Consider the following 21,571-nt stretch of genomic DNA (forward strand, 5'->3'; position numbering starts at 1 on the left):
GACTTTGCCCTTATCATGTGACTGGGGATTGGACTTAAGCTTTTTTTTAAAGTTTCAGGGATGTAAGAGGGGGGTTAGAAGTGCATGAGGGTGCCGGGGATGGTCCATGAATACTCAATGATTTATTTCACACCTTTGGGTGGGAGGCGGAGGGCTTGATGTGGGGCTACATTGTACCCCAATGACTTTAGATGACTATTGAGTTATGGGAGTATTCCTGAACCCCCAATGACTTTAATGTTCAACTTTGGAGGGGTGGGGGTGGGGCTGGGGGGGGGGGGCAGTCGCTGTGCTTCATTTTTTAAACTTTTTATTTTACATAGAGGAGGTTGTCTTAGCTTTCAGGGTGATGCTAATACTGACAGCACTGCATGGGAAGCCCTGTTTTTCCTCCAATGCAACCTTACTACACCTTTCTCTCTAGCATGTCCATTCTTGTACCCTAGCCACCAGCTTCTCCTTCCTGTAAGGAAGGGCGATACTGCTTTTCACCTATGAGACACACAAGGAATCCATGAGCACCAACATTTCTGGTACCTGCCTCTGTTCCTGCCAGAAATCCTGTAAATTCTCCATCAGGATATTGATTTTAGGGATGACCTTGCCCAGGCTGGCTGTTTTTGAGTTCAAATCCTCCAAGGCATCCTTGAAGGGCTTCAGGACTTGAACTGCCTGTGTTATGCGTAACCAATCCTGATGTCCCGGGGGCAATCCACACTGATCTTGATATCCACAGACAAATTGTGAGGAGGTGTTTGTTTCTCCACTAACCTTCTGCATCATTAGATGGGTGGTATTCCCTCTGGTGCCTATATCCTGGCAAAACCAAGTGCACAAGTGCCCCACTGCTTCCTGCTTCTCATGGAGCTTCTGCCCACCCTTCATGCTCTGCTTAAAATATCCCACAGCCCCCCTTCTTCCTCTCGCATTGCAACATTCGCCTCGATGCCAGTGACATGGTGGAATTTATTAAAACAAATCGCTAGTAGGTAGGATCTTTTAATGTTACAATGTCAGTACTAGTCAGGAGTGGACCAGTGGAAGAACTAGGGGGGACTAGGAAGCTGCCTAGAGTGCCATTGTATTGTGGATTAGAAGCAGCAATAGGACCAGACTGGCATCAATCAAGCCATTCACTAGTGGACCAAACCAGCTTTGCCTGCTATGGCTTAGAAGAAATGAGCTGGTAATAGGTTCCTGTCATGTAGTTCTGATGCAGGCAGGAGTCCACCCTCTCCCCTTATTATTATGCTATTCCTGTGTCCTGAGCATGCAAAAAGATAGCAGAAGAGTAAATGCAGCAAGAGGAGCATGGTGAGGAGGAGAAGGATGGTTATCTTGTTTTGAGACCTACACCTCCTGAGCCCAGCACTCACACTCCAAATGTTGACCCAGCCCCAGGTGAGACCGAACTGTTGTTCCCCAAGCTGTTGCGGTCTCGGCCGCCACGGGGGCGTCCGAGCCCTTACCTTCCCTCCGGGTCCCGGGTCTGGACCGCGGTCCGCGGGCTCGGAGCTCGTGCGGGCAGCATGGGCCTGGTTCCTCCTCGTGCGAAACGCCGCCGGCCGTCGCGAGGGACTCCTCCCCTTCGGGGGAACGCGCGCGCGCGACGGGGGGTTTTTTCTGCTGTCAGCACCCGGATGTGCTGACACGCCCCCCGTGATGTCAGACGCCGGGTAAGGGATTTAAACCGGGACCCGGGGCTTTTCGAATTGCCTTGCAACGAGGTTCCTTCTTTGAAGTACTAGTTGCCTTGCTGCTAACCCGGTTCCTGATTCCTGCTGCCTGACCTTGGATTCTGCCTGCCTTGACCCCGGTCCGTGACTCCGATTCCAGCTTGTCTTCAGCCTGCCTTGACCCCGGTCCGTGACTTCAATTTCTGCTTGCCTGCCGCCTGCCTAGACTCCGGTCCGTACTTCACTCCTGGGCTTCTTCATCCTCGCCTAAGTCCCAGCGGTCCGGGTCCCTACGGGCTCCTCCTGGGGGGACCTCGGACTTCCAGGGCGAAGACTCCTAAGTCCTAGCGACCCGGGCTCTCACAGCTCCTCTGGTAGAGTCGCGGGTTTCCAGGTGAAGCTCCAGTTGCCCAGTGGGAGTTCTGCCTCCCGACTGTTCCCGCGGGGCAGTCGGCCTAAGGGTCCACTTCCGGATTCCGTCCATCACAACACAAGCTTCCCTGTAAGAGGAAAGGAGGGGGAGATCCCAGAGGAAGGAAGCAGAGGATGATGTTGCTACCGGTGGGGAAGCGGGAGGGAGAGGGGAATCTAGATTCCCCCTGGGCTCAGAAAGAAAGAGAATTGAAGTGGGGGGGGGGAGGAGAAAATAAAGGAATGCTAGAGTAGGGGGTTGGGAAGAGCGAGAGAAGGAAGTGCTCCTAAGGCTGGGGGTGCTTGATGTATGGCTGAAGTTTCACCTAGGGCACTTAATACCTTTGCTACAACCCTGTCCATAGTATGCACACATAAAAACAGTAGGTCATTCAGTCACTTTTGTCACATGCAGAGCATATAGGCTAATTTTAAAACTGGTGCGCACATGCCCATACACGTGTGTACCGAGGCAGGAGTGAAGGTACGCTTGAATTTTAAATCATGTGTGCACTTGTGCGTGTACGATTTAAAATACGCTTACCATGCATAAGTATGCTCCTAATTTTAAGAGGCTACTCGAGCAAACCTACTTCACGTATCTTCCATAGGTCTTTGCCGGCTTTAATGCACGTATGTGAACGAATTTTAAAACATGCTCACACGAAGGACGTTCCCAGGTTTTCCAATGAATCCACCAGCTTGCCTAGTCAGTCTCGAGGCCATCCAGACCCCTCTGGTTCTTCATCCCGCACATCCCCCAGTTGACCCGGAACCCTCACCCTGTCATGTAAGCCCAAAAATGCGAGATCTGCAAACTTGCTCTTCATCTGGAGCAGCAGTAAAGTTATGTGGCTAATAAGCCACCATATGCTGTGACCCCCCGGTTTTAAAATATGGAGTTTCGCATATAACCGTTAGCCCTGCCCTGAAATGCCCATGCCTCGCCCCTTTGCACTATCCCCCTTATTTTCTGGTCACATATATACACATAAATCACAGCTTTTAAAATCTGCGTTGCTTATGTGTGGCCCACATATGTGCGTACGTGAGCATTTTAGCACAAGCAATGCTTTTAAAATTGACTCCTAAATGGTGAATTTAAAAGCCTGGCACATGCCAAAACTGGGAGATATGTGCACAAATTGGGCCAGCGCCTGCCGAACGGATTTTAAAAACTGGCCACGTACATACGCACGCAAATGAAAAGTTCCCAAAAAGGGGCGGGGGGAATGGGCCTGGTCTCGGTGGGAAATGGGCATTCCTGGATTTCACTATTGAAATCTGTGCATAAATACTTATATGCACAGGCGCACACTGGGGGTCCCCTGCCGTGTAACTTTACTTCTGCTATGGATGACATGCAAGTAATAAAGACAAAGAGACAGATCGGTGGGGTTTTAAGGGTCGGGAATAACAGGGGAGAAGGGAGGCTATTAAACTAGTAGGGTTTGGAAGTCCTTTTCTTTACCTGGGTGAACTGGGAACGAACTGGAAAACCCGGTAATGGCATTGGCGAGCATGCTTTTAAAATCCCACCACTTACACGGTAGAAGCGGCATTTGTGCACATGGGTGCATGACAACTTGAAATTGTGTGCACATTTGCATGCGGTCAGGCTATTTTATAACGTGCACATATTCGTGCATATGTAATAAAATGGCAATATCTCTGGGCGCGAGCCAATGAACATGCACACATAATTGCAGAAGGGATAGAAGGTAAAGTTGTCTATTTGTGGATAATACTAAGAAGAACTGCAATAGAGTGGATATGCCTGAAAGAGTAGAGAGAATAAAAAGTGATTTAAGAAAGCTGGAAGAGTAGGCAAAGATTTGGCAGCTGGAGTTCAGTGCCAAGAAGTGCAGAGTCATGCACCTGGGGTGCGGCAATCCAAAAGAGCTGTATGTGATGGGGGATATAAGACTGATGTGCACGGACCAGGAGAGGGATCTTGGGGTAACAGTGTGTCTGGAAATCTGAAGATGGTGAAACAATGTGACAAGCCAATAGCTAAAGTCAGAAGAATGCTGGGCTGCATAGAGGGAGGAATAACCAGTAAGAAAAAGGAGGTGATAATCCCCTTGTACAGGTTCCTTGGTGAGGTCTCATTTGGATTACTGTGTGCAGTTCTAGAGTTCATATCTGAAGGGGAATAAAGACAGGTTGGAGGCAGTCCAGGGACCAAAATGGTGTGGGGTCTGTATGAGAAGAACTATGGGGAGAGGCTGAAGGATCTGAATATGTATATCCTGGAGGAGAGGAGGTACAGGGGAGATATGATGCAGAACTTCAGATACCTGAAAGGTTTTAATGATGCACAATCATCAAATCTTTTCCATTGGAAAGAGATCAGTAGAACTAGGGGTCACGAAATGAAATTCCAGAGAGGACGACTCAGAACCAACATCAGGAAATATTTCTTCACAGAAAGGGTGGTGGATGCCTGGAATGCCCTTCCAGAGGAGGTGGCGAAGACAAAAATGGTGAAAGATTTCAAAGGGGCATGGGATAAACACTGTGGATCCCTAAAGGCTAGAGGATGGAAATGAAGAAAAAGAGTGCATAGGGGTAACTTCCTGGTGTGGCGGTTAGTACCCTTAACTAATAAGCCTACATACTGTTAATTCAACTCTATCAGTGCTCTCTGCTTCAAATACAGGGGAAAGGGGAATGGAATTCAGACAGCAACCAAGGGCCCCGACTTTTACAGTCTGGGGAAACAAATAAGCATGGGGGTAACTTGCTGCTGTGGCAGTTACTACCCTTAGGGGTAGATTTTAAGAGGCGCGCGAACAGCCTACTTTTGCTTGCGCATCAGACTCAAGCAAAAGTACGCTGGATTTTAGTAGATACGCGCGGAGCCGCGCGTATCCACTAAAATCCTGGATCGGCGCGCGCAAGGCTATCGATTTTGTATAGCCTGCGCGCGCCGAGCCGCGCTGCCTCCCCCCGTTCCCTCCAAGGCCGCTCCGAAATCGGAGCGGCCTCGGAGGGAACTTTCCTTTGCCCTCCCCTCACCTTACCCTCCCTTCCCCTACCTAACCCACCCACCCGGCCCTGTCTACACCCCCCCCTTACCTTTGTCGGGGGATTTACGCCTCCCGGAGGGAGACGTAAATCCCCGCGCGCCAGCGGGCCTGCTGCGCGCCGGGCCGCGACCTGGGGGCGGGTACGGAGGGCGTGGCCACGCCCCCGGGCCGTAGCCACGCCCCGTACCCGCCCCCAAAACGCGGCCGACACGCCCCCGAAACGCCGCGTCGACCGGGCCCGCCCCCCGACACGCCCCCGACACGCCCCCCTCCGAAAACCCCGGGACGTACGCGAGTCCCGGGGTCTGCGCGCGCCGTAGGCCTATGTAAAATAGGCTTACCGGCGCGCAGGGCCCTGCTCGCCTAAATCCGCCCGGTTTTGGGCGGATTTAGGCGAGCAGGGCGCTGAAAATCCACCCCTTAACCAATAAGCCTACATACTGTTAATTCAACTCCATCATTGCTCTCTGCTTCAATGGTAAGAGGTAACAGGGAATTAGATTCAGACAGTAAGAAACGAGTGCCCTGACATTTACAGTTTGGGAAACTGATAAGCATGGGGGTAACCTGCACAGCGTGGCAGATTGGATGGACCATTTGGTTCTTTTCTGCTGTCATTTCTATGTTTCTATATTCACACTAAGAAAATAAATCAAACTTAATGCAAGAGTTACACATACAGGAATCAGTACCCGGTCACACTGATTCCTAAGTCATTGGTGCTCAAACCAGTCCTTGGGCTCCCCAACCAGTTAGGATTTCAGGATCTCTCTAATGAATACACATGAAGCATATATTAAAGGCAGTGTCTGTCTATGGAAAAAGACAGATAATCTCTCTGTATCTTTTGTACAACCACTGGCACAGGGTCAGCTTTAATGGAACTCTTACCCTGATGATACAAACTATAATCCTCTCACAGAGATTACAGACTTTCTCTAGCTACTAGGTAGCACGCTGAAGCACATAGTGAAAAAATATTAGAAAAAAGATAATTTCGAGAAAGCAAAGTGTGCTGCTAAAGTCACTCAATGACTAAGTCTTAAAACAAGAAACTTCAGAATTTCTGCCTTCTCTCTCTGAGATCTATCAGAGTAATGGCTGAGAACAAAATGGCCTTTGCTCAAACTGCTTTTAGGTTAACTTTCACCTAAAAAATAATAAAGCTATGACATGCAGCTGCCAGCTGTGATAGGCTGGATGAAAAAGTGCTGAAACATGATTTGGCTTCTCATTTCTTGTCCCATCTGCAACTGGATGCACTTTGTCTGTCTTGAAGTCTAAAAAATGCACTGTCTAAAAATCCCCATAGTCTTTAATAGGACCGAACGATTAGGACCAAGGATTCTGATTTTTTTTTTCAGGGAGCATGGCCATTCGGTTCACTTGACCTGAACCGAAAATCAACCCATTTGTCACATTTTTCCAAAGAGATTGAAATATATGCACTTCTCTATTAAGCAATGCTTAAGATTCTATGGCATTAGTTACAAGTGATTGATCAGAAAACTAGCTACTTTTTCATTTGTTGGTGATATCACAAAGGAATTATGAGCCCAAAACAATGACAAAATAGGAGCTGATGGTACCATGTTTCTAAATATATAATTTCATATATGACATAAGCAAAACACTTGATGGCTACCCATTAAAGTTGTTTTCTGGCAGATCAATAATCCAGCTTGAACTGACATGTCAACGTTTTCAATACTAGTCACAAGATGGTTGATATTTGATCTAATTAGCAATTCAATAACAAGGAGCTGAAATGATTTTCTGATATCGTGGGTAGGGGTATTCTCTGTTAAAAGCAGAGAAATTATGGCTAATTGTTCATAAAGAATGAGATGGCTTAAAAGGATAATGCTTGGCACTCCTGGCATTTTCTTGTCAAAAGAAGATTTACAAGCCATTCCCTAGACCCAAATGTTTAGCTTGTCAAAGATTTTAAGCCATTTACTGATTTGATTGCTTGGGTATATATTTTTAAGCTCTCTCTGTCTCTCTCTCTCTCTCCTCTAAATTGTCTACTGTTGTTACCATGTTTCATCACTTGATTTATTCTATTATTTCATGTCAGAAAACTTTTTCCATTTGAATATTACAGCACTTTTAAAAAGAAATTAGACATTACAGTACCTGGTTTATGTTTACTTTTTAATTAACCATTTGTATTTTCAGATTGTTTTCTCACTTTAAAATTTTAAAATGTTTATATTTTCAAATATTCACAAATACAGTAGGCACTTTGCCCTCACTTTTATTTTGAATATTATTAGGGGATTTTGATTAATCTGAATGGCCTATTTAAAAAAAGAAGTACTTGTACTAGTAAGTGTAAAAATAAAGAAAAAAAACCCCCATGAAATTCTGTTTTAGATTTTTCAGGTATTTTGATAATTTTTGGATACCTTATTTGAGGAAAACAAAAAACTGAAAGAACAGTAGAAGGGTAAGAGAATGGCAACCATCAAAGTCCTTAACTTCATATAGCACACTGCACATGTTTAGAAGAGGTGCATATGAAAGGCAGGGGCATATGCATAGGGAAGACTGCATTATGAATTGGAAGAGGTGCATATGAAAGTCAGGCACAAGGAGAGTAATGTAGTGATTAATAAAAGGTATTCCAGTGATAGGATGAAGTGGATGGGATTAGGGGAGTTTGATGATAAGGTGTCAAGCAGTATAATTTTAATGGCTCATACTGTGATAGGAAACCTACATCTCTGAGCCCTTCTTGATCAGTTCTAAAATGTCTGATCATTTTGACTTCAAAAGTCTTGCTTTTGCTCATTTAAATTCTGACTTAAAGAAGAGACTATTAGCTAGAGATGTGAATCGGAACCAGAATCGGTTCGGATTCCGGTTCCAATTCACATATGGGGTTTTTTCCATAGGGCCCGATCGCAGTTTTGTTTATCGGCTGCGCCCGAGCCGATAAACAAAAAACCCACCCCGACCCTTTAAAACTAACCCCTTAGCTTCCCCCACCCTCCTGACCCCCAAAAAACTTTTTACAGGTACTTGGTGGTCCAGTGGGGGTCCCGGGAGCGATCTCCCGCTCCGGGCCATCCTCCTGCTCCCAGGCCGTCGGCTGCCACTAATCAAAATGGCACCGATGGCCCTTTGCCCTTACCATGTGACAGGGTATCCGTGCCATTGGCCGGACCCTGTCACATGGTAGGAGCACTGGATGGCCGGCACCATCTTGTGCTCCTACCATGTGACAGGGGCTGACCAATGGCACCGGTAGCCCCTGTGACATAGTAAGGGCAAAGGCTATCGGCGCCATTTTGAATACTGGCAGCCGACGGTCCGAGTGCAGGAGGTCGCTCCCGGACCCCCGCTGTACTTTTGGCAAGTCTTGTGGGGGTCAGGAGGGTCCCCCAAGACTTGCCAAAAGCCCCTGGTGGTCCAGCGGGGGTCCGGGAGCAATCTCCTGCACTCGGGCCATCGGCTGTCAGTAATCAAAATGGCGCTGATAGCCTTTGCCCTTACTATGTCACAGGAGCTACCGGTGCCATTGGTCAGCCCCTGTCATATGGTAGGAGCACAAGATGGCACCGGCCATCCAGTGATCCTACCATGTGACAGGGTCCGGCCAATGGCACGGTTACCCTGTCACATGGTAAGGGCAAAGGGCCATCGGCGCCATTTTGATTAGTGGCAGCAGACGGCCCAGGAGCGGGAGGATGGCCCGGAGTGGGAGATCGCTCCCGGGACCCCTACTGGACCACCAGGTACCTGTAAAAAGTTTTTGGGGGCGTCGGGAGGGTGGGGGAAGCTAAGGGGTTAGTTTTAAAGGGTCGGGGTGGGTTTAGGGGTTATTTTTGTGTGCTGTTTTTCCCGCCCTCCCCCAAAACGATAAGGGAACCCCCACGATCAATATCGTGGGGTTTTCCTATCATTTTGGGGGAGCCCCCGATTTCTGACGATTTTGAAAATATTGACGATATTTTCAATCGTCCGAAGCCCGATTCACATCCCTACTATTAGCCCTCAAAAGCAACTCAAGAAATGTATTAGGTTAATCCAATAAAAAGGTATCCCCTTATATATACATATTTTGTTTTTATTAGTTAACCTTTATTTTTTTGCATTCAAGAGGATTAATATGGAGGCCTAACTACTTTATAAAAAAATTAAAAAGTTATATGAGGACAGCAGCTGAGTACAGATTCCAAGCTGTAAAATATTTACCATTAAACTTGGTAAAAACCTTACAATGGGGCATTATTTAATTAGGCTATTAAAAACATCACTAAGCTATTGTATTCAGTTTATAATGAACTCACTGAACACACAATTCACAAGAAAATGTTCAAGAAAATTATATGGTATAGGTAAGAGTGTTCTGATAATGAGATTTTCAGCAGTTGCACTTTTTACTTACTGTTGCTTTGAAGTTGAGTGTAGGATTGCTCCAATGGACCAGATAGCAGCAAAAAAGCCATAGGCCACCTACATATTGGTGACCTCTTCCCTTTGTTTCTAATTCACAGGAGTAAATCTCTCTTTACCCAACTTCTTTGAGAAATCTTCTACTCCTCTGTTAACTGCATTTTCAGAATTAGTAAAGCCAGAAAATGCATTTATACATTTCTTGCTATTTTTTTTTACATACACTTCTGAATTTGCAATTTCATTTTTAATTTATCAAATATGGTACAGTGAGAAATACTGTTTGTTCGAGGTGATTATACCACTAGGTTATGCCTGAAGCAATTAAGTTTTATTTCTAGCATTCCTTTAATAATAATCTTAGCAGCAAAGACATAGGTGGGCCTGCGCTGCATGGCCAGAGCCCACCATTGACGGACGCGTGCCCACGGGCCAGAGGCCCGAGGGTGGTGGGGGGGCTGGGGGGGCGAAGGAGGAACGGGGAATCCGGGGAAACCACCCTGCCCGCCCTACCTTTTGGCGAGACATGAAGGGAGGGGAAGAAGAGGCATCATAGCCCCGCCCCGGGGCTATGATGTCATAGGGGTGTGTCGGTTGTGCCAGCAGATGACGCAAGCAGCCCTTTAAAGGGCCGCGACACGCACAAAGCGATCCTTTTTGGATCGTTCGACTGGGGGAAAAGCATTGCGTTGGAACAGCATCACAGCAGGAGACCCCCAGGCACCCACCGGGCAGGCGACCAGAGGAACAGCATCGTGGCAGCAAGACCCCCAGGCGAAGGCAGGATTGGAGGGACTGAGGTGCAGAGAGACGGAGGAGGCGCCCAGATGGAGCGGAGGAGGGGAGGCGGCGACCAAGGAGGCGGCACTATTGTGAGCAGGAGCAGCGGCGTGCAGGTCACACGTGGAGCGGCGATCCAGAGCTTACGGGTTCCCAGCGACACAGCAAGTATAAAAATAATAATAATAATAATAATAAAACTGAAAGTATTAAAAAAAAAGAACATTATACACGCGTTTCACTGCGTTTGCTTTTATAATGTGGGTTTTCGATTTTTGCAGGGTAGAGGGGGGCGAGGTCCCGGTGACCCAGGACCATGTGGCCAGGCAATATATGTAAATACAGCTGGCAAACCCATTAGAGGGGGGGGGGGGGTCCTGGTGGCGCGCTAGGCCGTTATTTTCTACATCTTAGGCCCCCCCCCAGGGACCGCCCAAAAGGGGGAGGGGGACTTATCCAGAACGTGAGCGGGCACCTTGGTTCCAGTCCGAGTGTTATAAAGGGCGGGGTGCATTGCCCCTTGGGGCAAAAACGTTTTTCAATGGGTCGGGTGGGCCCCATTTTAGTGGGACAGTCACTGTTGATGGCCCCACGATTTTGTGGGGGGTGCGGGACGGTCATCGGTGATGGCCCCGCAGTTCTGTGGGGGGCCCAGCGGCTGTTAATAAAAAAAAAAAAAATTAAAATAAAAACTTGGGGCCACTACATATTTGGGGGTTGGCAGTAGCACAGCGGTGGCTGGGAATGATATCTGATTCCCCGGGCGGCCCGAGTCATAAGAGAAGGGGGTGCTACATGCTCGCTAAGCTCTCCTATCAGTGGCATGGGCTACCGGAAGCCGGGGGTAGGGGATAGTACATGAGGCTGAGGGCAGGGGGTAGTGCACGAAATCAGAGAGGGGGCAGGGAGTAGCGCACGAGGCTGAGGGCAGGGGGTAGCGCATGAAAACGGAAAAAACCCCTTAGGTTAACAGGGCGGGGGGACCTGTGGAAGCCACACGACGGTTACGCGTGGGCCAGCCCGCCCCGTGGGGAGGTGATATGTCACAAGGCAGCAAGAGGATAGACATGCAAAGGGACAACTGGGGATAAGTAAAAATAATAATAATAATAATAACAAATTAAGAGATTAATAATGGATTTACATTTTGCGAACAGTCGCAGGTGCGCCAGGTCATCGGGTCAGCTAGCAGCAACTCGGCATGATGGAGACAGAAAAAACAGGAAGAAAATGGCGAGCGGTGCGTGCAGAAGGAGGAGGGGACAAGAGAAATGAAAAGAGAGTTAGCGCATAGCCCAGACCGACTACACGGCAAGAAAATATACGAGATGATAAATGAACAAGAGCGAAGAGGAGTAGAGGAAGAAGCCGAGGGGGCAGGAGACAGAGTCGAAGCGAGACGGAATGGCAGGCGAGCAGTAATGCGGAAACACAAGAAAGTGAGGAAATGGCGACGGACACCACAAATAGGGAAGCTGGGACAGATGAGGATGCTGTTTTAGCACCACAGCAGCATGCTGCAGAGAGAGAGACAGCGAGTAATGCAGCACGACAGAGCACACGCGAAAACACACAGCCACAGGCCAGCAGGAGTGAAGAACAAATGTCTACCAGCAGAGAAGTGTACCCGCTAGCGGCGCAAAGAGAGGCAAGTTGGGAGCAAGGTCTACCTGGATGCAGCAATAGAAGATACCCACCTTGGTACAATGATGACGCAGGCTGGTACCCTAGGTCACCATGGGAGAGCACTGTTCCTGACCCATTCCCAGGTTGGGACCAGGAGGGGAGACCATGGGAAGGGAACAGACGACACTACTACCAGCCACCTTGGTGGTATTGGCAAGCACCACCGCAAGGAGCGGTTCACAATCAGGAGAAATCAGGAGAAAAGGCAGGTGCAGCGGCCGACATCAGGGGCTGATCAAAATTCATCAAGGAGACCGGCAGAGGAGAATGTCGTTGAAGTAGCAGATTCACCTAACAGTGCCACAGCAGCAGTAGTAGGTGAAGACGATGAGTCATCAAAGCACAGCAATATAATGGTGCAGCAGGAAAGCAGAAACGCAGACTAGAAGCGATCTATGGGTCAGGCAGAGCAAATATCACGTGATGAACACAGCAATGCTGGTGAATCAGGGGTGAGCGGGAGTAAGACAGGTTCCGCAGGGGCAGAGCAGACAATGGTGATAGCAGAAAAAAATGCAGGGTGAAGCACAAGCGCAGGTCGAGTTCTAACTCAGACAGCTCTTACTCAACATATTCTTCCAAGTCCTCCAGCTACAGCGAGCAGCATATAACAACAAGACAGTGGAGAAGGAGTCCAGGGGCCCACCAGCTCTAACCACTTTGTCCGGGCTATGGGAGGGCGTGCCAAGGAGAATGAGGAAGAGAATCAAGAAAAGGAAGTACATAGATATTTTTATCATTCTGCATGGGCGGCACACATCAGAAGGTAGGAAAGAAAGGGAAAGGCCAATCGGCAACCCTGGACAAGGAGATGAGAATTCCAAAAAACATAGTGAACTGGATAAAGGCTTTCCTATACATGATGAGCATGGTCAGACACTGAGACCCGTTGCAATATGGACCCATGTTGAGCTATGCAGTTAACATCTTACAAGCATACCAGGAACACGAGGGTTGAGCATGGCTCAACTATGACGAGAAATTCTGGGACAAAATGGAGGAGAATCGGTTCATGACATGGGAAACGCAGAATATCAATCACTGGATACAACAGATGACTAGGAAACCCACGGAACAAGGAATATGGGCAAGGAATATAAGAAGGACTTCGCCAACTAGGCACTCTGCAAGGCAGGCACACATATAGGATAGCACATGCTGGCATTATAACAACATAGAAACATTGAAACAGAAATGACAGAAGAAGAAGACCAAACGGCCCATCCAGTCTGCCCAGCAAGCTTTCACACTTATTTTTCTCATACTTATCTGTTACTCTGACCACTGAGATCAGGGCCCTTATTGGTAACTTTTTGTTTCTAATTTCCTTCCACCCCCACCATTGATGTAGAGAGCAGTGCTGGAGCTGCATCAAAGTGAAGTATCAAGCCACAATAAGCAAGCTACTCCCATGCTTATTTGTTTACCCAGCCTGTGCAATTTAGTCCTTGTTGGTTGTTGTCTGACTGTAAATGCTCTTTTCTTCGTCCCCCCCTGCCGTTGAAGCAATGAGCTGCGCTGTATATGTATTCAAAGTGAAGTATCAGGCTTAATTGGTTCAGGGTAGTAATCGCCACAACAAACAAGCTACTCCCACCTTTATTTGTTTACCCAGACTATGCAATTCAGTCCTTGTTGGTAATTGTCTGACTGTAAATCCTCTTATCTTCATTCCCCCCTGCCATTGAAGCAGAGAGCTACACTGGATATGCATTGAAAGTGAAGTATCAAGCTTATTTGGTTTGGGGTAGTAACCGCCGCAACAAGCAATCTACTCCCACGATTATTTGTGAATGCAAATCCTTTTTACCACATTTCTTCTTGCCGTTGAAGCATAGAGCAATGTTGGAGTGTGTATGTTTAGTGAATAAGGGTATTAATCACCAGGTAGTAGCCGACATTCCCGCAAGCCACCCCCATGCCTCTTCTCTTCATTCACATCCTCTAGACTTTATGGATCCATAGTGGATCCATACAACATGTACCTTCCTGGACTGCAAATTTAAGCATGCACCTTCCCAGACTGCAAATTTAAGCATGTGTGCACAGCATGTGCAGCACCACACCCAATGACAAAATGCCCGAAAAAACAGTTGCCGGGGAGTAAGCCTAAAGCAACTTGAGAAGGGACAATTCAAAAAAGCACCTTTACCCATCACATTGGAAGCAATTCAACCATGGCTGGACATAAATCCAAATCAACAAAAGGCACATAAGATAGCGCAAGGATTTCAGGAAGGTTTCATAGTACCTTTCCAAGGCCGCATAGAAGAAATAAAGACCAGTAACACACCATCAGCAACCCAACACAAGGATAAAGTGCAAGCAAAGTTAGAGACGGAACTGGCACTGGGGAGGATAGCTGGTCTGTTCAGGCAACAATCGTTTCAGAACATGTTCCTTTCGCCATTGGCAGTCTTTCCAAAAAAAGAAAAGGAAAATACCGGCTGATACAGAATTTATCATACCCACCAGGATGGTCGGTGAATGATCAATTGCCACAGGAGGAATGCACAGTGCAATATGCATCCTTCGATTCGGCGGTAGCGCTGGTATGAGCATGTGGAAAAGGGGCCCTAATGGCAAAAGTAGACATAGAATCTGCCTTCTGGTACATCTGTAAAGTTTTCCGTTACTGGGTTTCAAATTCAAAGATCAATATTTCATGGACAAATGCATGCCCAAGTGATGTTCAGTCTCATGCACTTACTTTGAGCTATTTAGCTCATTCCTGCATTGGGCAAAGGTAAAAAGGACAGCATCAGCCAACATTATTCATTACTTGGACGACTTTCTATTCGTGGGGCCAAGAGAGTCAAACTCATGCTACTTCCATTTAGAGGAATTCCAAAAGATTACCGGGGAATTTGGTGTTCCACTGGCACTCGGTAAAACGGATGGTCCGGCAACGATTATATCCTTCCTAGGCATCGGATAGATTCTAACAAGATGATAGTGAGACTATCAGAAGAGAAAGTCGACAATCTCTGCATAATTATACAACAAGCGGCCTCAGCAAAGAAAATAACCCTGCGGGTCACCCAGTCCAATCTGAGATCATTGAACTTCGCATACCAGGTTATTCCCATGGGAAGAGCATTCATGAGGAGATTAGCAGTGGCAACAGTGGGGGTGCAACGACCACATCATTCCTACATGTCTCCAAAGATATATGGGCAGATTTATAAGATATGGATCTCATTCCTCAACAACTTTAATGGAGTATCGGTAATACATGGGCCACCGTTGTCCAACAAAGATCTGAATATTCACACCAATGCATCAGGAGGTTGGGGTTTTGGAGCAATTTGTCAAGATTCATGGTGTGCGGAAAGGTGGCCAGAAGAATGGATATTGCAAGGACTCACCAAGAACATAACATTTTTAGAGCTCTTCCCTATATGGGTGACACTGGTACTATGGAGCAACAGGATAAGAAATAAACACATATTTTGGTGCAACAACCAAGCAGTGGTGCAGGTAGTAAATGCACAGTTGGCCAAGTGCCCGATGGTTGTCAATTTGCTAAGGGAAATAGTGTTAGAAGCATTAAGAAATAACACTACACTGTGGGCTAGGCATGTGCCGGGAATATGTAATGGCGCTGCGGATGCTTTATTGTGTGCTAAATGGCATTTGTTTCATAAGCAGGTACCAACAGCAGATGAAGCGGGGACACAAATGCCAGCGCGGTTATGGAAGGTTGGTCTACAACCACACGGGAATTAGTACGCAGATCAGTTGCCCCATCTACTTGGACCTCTTACTGCCATGGATATGAAATAGTGACCAAGTTCTTGGGAGAGAATGGTTGGCGGCAAGGCCCAATAAGTGATGAGCTGATCGTCAAATACATAGACTCGGTAAAGGAGGGCAGATTATCAAGGAATACAATAATTAAACGCCTGGTGGGATTGGCATTTTTTACTAAGGCATATGGTTGAGGTGATCCCACTAAGGGGTAGATTTTAAAAGAAGCGCGATCAGCCTACTTTTGCTTGCGCATCAGACTCAAGCAAAAGTACGCTGGATTTTAGTAGATACGCGCGGAGCCGCGCGTATCCACTAAAATCCTGGATCGGCGCGCGCAAGGCTATCGATTTTGTATAGCCTGCGCGCGCCGAGCCGCGCTGCCTCCCCCCCGTTCCCTCCAAGGCCGCTCCGAAATCGGAGCGGCCTCGGAGGGAACTTTCCTTTGCCCTCCCCTCACCTTACCCTCCCTTCCCCTACCTAACCCACCCACCCGGCCCTGTCTACACCCCCCCCTTACCTTTGTCGGGGGATTTACGCCTCCCGGAGGGAGACGTAAATCCCCGCGCGCCAGCGGGCCTGCTGCGCGCTGGGCCGCGACCTGGGGGTGGGTACGGAGGGCGCGGCCACGCCCCCGGACCGCCCCGGGCCGTAGCCACGCCCCCGTACCCGCCCCCAAAACGCTGCCGACACGCCCCCGAAACGCCGCGATGACCGGGCCCGCCCCCGACACGCCCCCGACACGCCCCCCTCCGAAAACCCCGGGACGTACGCGAGTCCCGGGGTCTGCGCGCGCCGGTAGGCCTATGTAAAATAGGCTTACCGGCGCGCAGGGCCCTGCTCGCGTAAATCCGCCCGGTTTTGGGCGGATTTACGCGAGCAGGGCTCTGAAAATCCGCCCCTAAGTCATTCATTATCAAAAAGATGATGACCGGATGGGCAAGAAGAATAGGTTCTACCAGGGATAGCAGACACCCCATCACACACAACATGCTGAGGACGTTATGCGCACATTTATCATCAATTTGCTCATCGGAATTTGAAATAGGACTATTTCGACTGGCATTCTCATTGGCATTCTTTGGAGCATTCAGAGTGAGCGAATTGGTGGTGGACAATAAGGAACACAAAGGAAATAGCGGACTGCTTAGGAAGAATGTGGTGTGGATGTCAGAGTTGCTAACAATAACGATACAGAAATCCAAGATGGACCAAGAAGGAAGAGGAACTACCCTGTCACTTAAGAGAGTCCCAGGGTAAGACACTTGTCCGATATACAACATGAGAGAGTATCTGGCAGTGCGGCCAGAGGAGGGAGTGGACCTGCTGATACACACGAACGGTACTCCACTAACCAGATTCCAATTCACTGCAGTACTAAAAGCATCGGTAACAGAAATGAAGTTGGCCACAAAGAAATTCACCATGCACTCATTCAGAATTGGTGCAGCCACAAATGTGGCTCAGGCTGGACTCAAAACAGCCGCAAAAAAGAAAATTGGACGTTGGCGATCTTAGGCGGTCAATACATATGTACGATTAGACAGAGTGAACACGGCTAACAAGAATTGTTAATTTTATCTTACAGAGGGACAACAGGTGCAGAGTATAGCATGGTCACTCATACATACACTGGGCGGCTAAGAGAGCACATGGATGGCCATATGGACAACATTTGGGTTTGGCACTGAAAGGTTGGGTCATCGCATGGATGGGAAAGCCGGGCATGCAATGGGAACAGTTATTGCCCTTTCTACGGTGGCTGAGGCATGAAAGAGCAGCTCCAGATGTGATAATATTGCATCTGGGGAGCAATGACTTGTGTTCATGGACATGTAAGTGCATTGTAAAAAAGGTAAAAGTGGCCTGGCCAAGATAATAGAGCTATACCCGAAGGCCGTGGTATGCTAGTTGGATATCATACCGAGACCCAAATGGAAAGAATTGAAATTATGGGGTCGAGGGAGAAAGAAAGTAAATTGCCAAATTGGGATTATGGATACAAAAAATGGGGGGGGGCAACAGATAAGGCTCCAGTGGGCTGACGATATGTCCCCAGGGTTGCTCAGAACGGACGGAATATACTTGTCAGATATAGGATACGACATATTCAATAATACACTGAGAGATGCCATTGAGGCACAAGACAGTAAGGTAAAAAGGCCGCAGCTTATATATTAGTGGTGGGACACGAGGCAAGGGTCCTCCCTCCCTCGTATCTTGGTGGGTACCTGGGCCGGTTGGGGCAGATTATAAGTGGTGCTGGTGGGACATCACATGATGGCAGGGTAGCCGTCAGCGCCGGGAGGCGAAAAGGCGAGGGCGCGGAAGGCACCGAAGGTCATGGCCCCCTTGCTCGGGGACAAGGCAGGGGGCCCATAGAGTCAGGCTGCCTTGCTTGGTTCATGCGGGGGACAGCGGTGAAAAAACATACTACCAGCTCCAGTATCCAGAAGAGTTTTTATGTTGTGTTTAAAATAAAAGCTGCGGCCATATTATACGAAAGACAGAGTATGTGTGGTTACTATTATAGAGGACGCTGATAAAGGGTTGTTAAGGTACAGGCAAAGTAAAATCGAAGGGACGACGGACAAAGGAGTAAGTGGCAGCTGATAGCGTTAATAGGTGGGCCTGCGCCACATGGCCAGAGCCCACCATTGACGGACTTGTGTCCACAGGGACAGGGGCCGGAGGGTGGGGGTGGGGGGGGGGGCTGGGGGGTGAAGGAGGAACGGGGCATCCGGGGAAACCACCCTGCCCATCCTACCTTTTGGCGAGATATGAAGGGAGGAGAAGAAGCGGCATCATAGCCCCGCCCTGGGGCTATGATGTCGTAGGGGTGCGCCGGCCGCGCCGGCAGATGATGCAAGCAGCCCTTTAAAGGGCCGCAGCACACACAAAGCGATCCTTTTTGGATCGCTCGACCGGGGGAAAACCCACCCACCCACCCTGATGGCAGGGATTAAAAAAAAAAAAAGTTATAATAGTATTAACTTGCATAATTTGTTATAATATGGAAACAGTTAGCTTAACTATGTTAGTAAGCACAGTTGAATGTGTAACAATGATTGGGGGATTTATGTCGCAGCTGAGAGGGAGGGGCGGGTACCCGGGCCGGTTGGGGCAGATTACAAGTGGTGCTGGTGACATCACATGAAGGCGGAGTAGCTGTCAGCACCAGGAGGTGAAAAGGCAAGGGCGCGGAAGGCGCCAAAGATCATGACCACCTTGCTCGGGGACAAGGCGGGGGGGCCCAAAGAGTCAGGCTGCCTTGCTTGGTTCATGCGGGGGACAGCGGTGAAAAAACATATCACCAGCTCGGGTATCCAGAAAAGATTTTATGTTGACTTTAAAATAAAATCTGCGGCCATATTTTACCAAAGACAGAGTATGTGTGCTTACTATTGTAGAAGACGCTGATAAAGGGTTGTTAAGGTACGGGAAAAGTAAAATCGAAGGGATGACGGACAAAGGAGTAAGCGGCAGCTGCTAGCGTTAAAGGTACTAATCCAACCAAGGCATCAAATGGTAGTTAACATCCCAATAAGAGGATCATTTTGGTATTACTATGTTGTATAAATTAAGTCTTTGATTAGTATTGTTACAGAACAACACAATTCAATACATGAATCAGGACTATTGTAGGGAATGTACACTCTCATGTGTCACACCTAATGAAACGAATGATCCAAATGAAATTAATGGGCTTCTGATCCTAACCGAGCCAATCTCAGAAGCTCATTCATTTAATTCAGGACATTCACATCATTACATGTGGCATTCACCTAAGACATCTATATGACATGCATTGTTCTCTTACCTTATATCTGCCAACAGACATTCCTAAAGTTTCAGCATGGACATGATCAGATGCCTAGGAGAAGACTGCACCACCAAGGTGCACCTCTTTTCACCAAAATCTAAACAAGAGGGAAGAAACCAGTTGCATATCAGCTGAAAAAAAAAGAAAGGGGGAGGTGGAAATATACATAAATTTAGAATTTAAATAACTTGTTAAATGGAAGGCATTCAGTGCTTGTTCTTAAAATGTTTTTTTGACACATCATGCATAGAAAATTAATCAGCTAAAGGAAATGAAATTTGTATTTTATCTTGCCTTTTTCTTTACTCACGGGTAGATTTTTATTCGGCCTTGCGCATACATTCCGACGTTTATGCGCGTGACCGGGCCTTACGCGCAGCGAGCCAATTTTCAACAAGGCCCGGCCACGCACGTAAAGGTTGGTATGTGCACAAGTGCCGGCCTTCCTACAAGGGGCGGGCCCGGGGGCATGTTCTGGGCAGGGAGGAGTGGGGCAGAGGGCGGGCCAGGACAGCGCCATTCTTCACTGTCCCAGAGCCTCGTGCGCCGGCTGGCTACAGGCATGCGGAACTTACTTCAGGTAGGGCCCTGAAGTAAATACTGAAACAAACAAAAAAAAAGGAATAGGTAGGGTTTAGGGGGTGGGAGGAGAGGGGAAGGGGAAGGGAGGTAGGGTAGGGGGTAGGCAAGTTTCCTGGGAGGGAGCTGGGGAAGGTTGGGATGTGTCGCCATGCGGAAATTGCCTAAGTCCCCACCCCCTGCACGCACCACACTCACATGCACGAGCGGATTATAAAATCTACCCTTTAGCCTTATAGATGTAGCAGTTAAATAAATCAATTTAGATGTCAACTTTCTGGGAACCATTCATCAGACATTGGGGCTGATGCAATAAATATGCACAGAAAGCCACGTGCCATGCAATATTTAATTTAGGGGGTCACGTTAGTAAGGAGACACTAGGGTTGCTTGCGCGCCCCTAGCACCTCCTTGTTAACGAGAATCTGATCGGCGTTGGCGGTCCGCCAGTTAGGAAAACCGACGCTGAGTTTATCGAGCTTGTCATTCGAGCATCTGTTTCCTGCACCCGACTGCCAGTGGGGGTTTTTAAAAATATTTTTTAACTTTATTTAATTTTGTTTTTCCTCCTACTTAATATCACAGGAGGCAGTACAGAAAAGCAGTTTTTTCTGTTTTTCTATACTGGTTTAAGTAGTGCTCAGCAATTAACGCCTGCTCTAAATGTGCGTCCTAGATGCACATTTTTTTTTGTATCTGGAGTGAATGCTAATAGCCTCAATCACATGCATTTGCATGTGATTAGCGCTATTAGACTCACTCCACGTTGGGCACGTGTTGAATAGGCGCTAATCCCCTTATTGCATTAGGGGATTCATTAGTGCCTATTCAACCCGCACACAACTCTGGGTTATAAGGTGCGATCGGCTGAGCGCAATGTATTGCATCGGCCCCATTATGTATTTTGCAAGCAGTTATTTCAGTGAGTGAATCTTTGTATAATAGAAACATATATAGAAACATAGAAACATAGAAATGACGGCAGAAGATGACCAAACGGCCCATCCAGTCTGCCCAGCAAGCTACGCACTTTATCCTTTTTTTTTTTTTTTCCTTTTTCTCTCTCCCACCTGTTACTATTGGCTTCCAGTACCCTCCAGCCCTAATTCCCCTCCACTCCACCACCAATGTAGACAGCAGCACCGGATCTGCATCCAAGTGAACATCCAGCTCAATTAGGGGTAGCAACCGCTGCAAACAAGCAGGCCACACCCCTACCCCATACTCTTACCCACCCCTGTTTTTCTTTTTTTTTGGAGATGGCAGCCCTCCATCCTTCCACTCCGTGTAGGTGGAACACCAACCACTGGCATCCCGCTCCGTGAATGCCTCTGTGGCTACTGCCGCTCCGTGCAGTGTTTTGCTGCCTCCTCTTTATTCACGTCCTCTAGACTTGATGGATCCACAGTGTTTATCCCACGCCCTTTTGA

At 47.9% G+C, this 21,571-nt stretch overlaps 1 pseudogene; it reads right to left on the reverse strand.

Annotated features, from left to right (window-relative positions):
* The window catches only part of LOC115089436, a 1,328,227-nt pseudogene that overhangs the window by 602,975 nt on the left and 703,681 nt on the right, over positions 1 to 21,571 (reverse strand).

This window comes from Rhinatrema bivittatum, chromosome 4 (genome assembly GCF_901001135.1).
Source record: "Rhinatrema bivittatum chromosome 4, aRhiBiv1.1, whole genome shotgun sequence".
NCBI lineage: Eukaryota > Metazoa > Chordata > Amphibia > Gymnophiona > Rhinatrematidae > Rhinatrema > Rhinatrema bivittatum.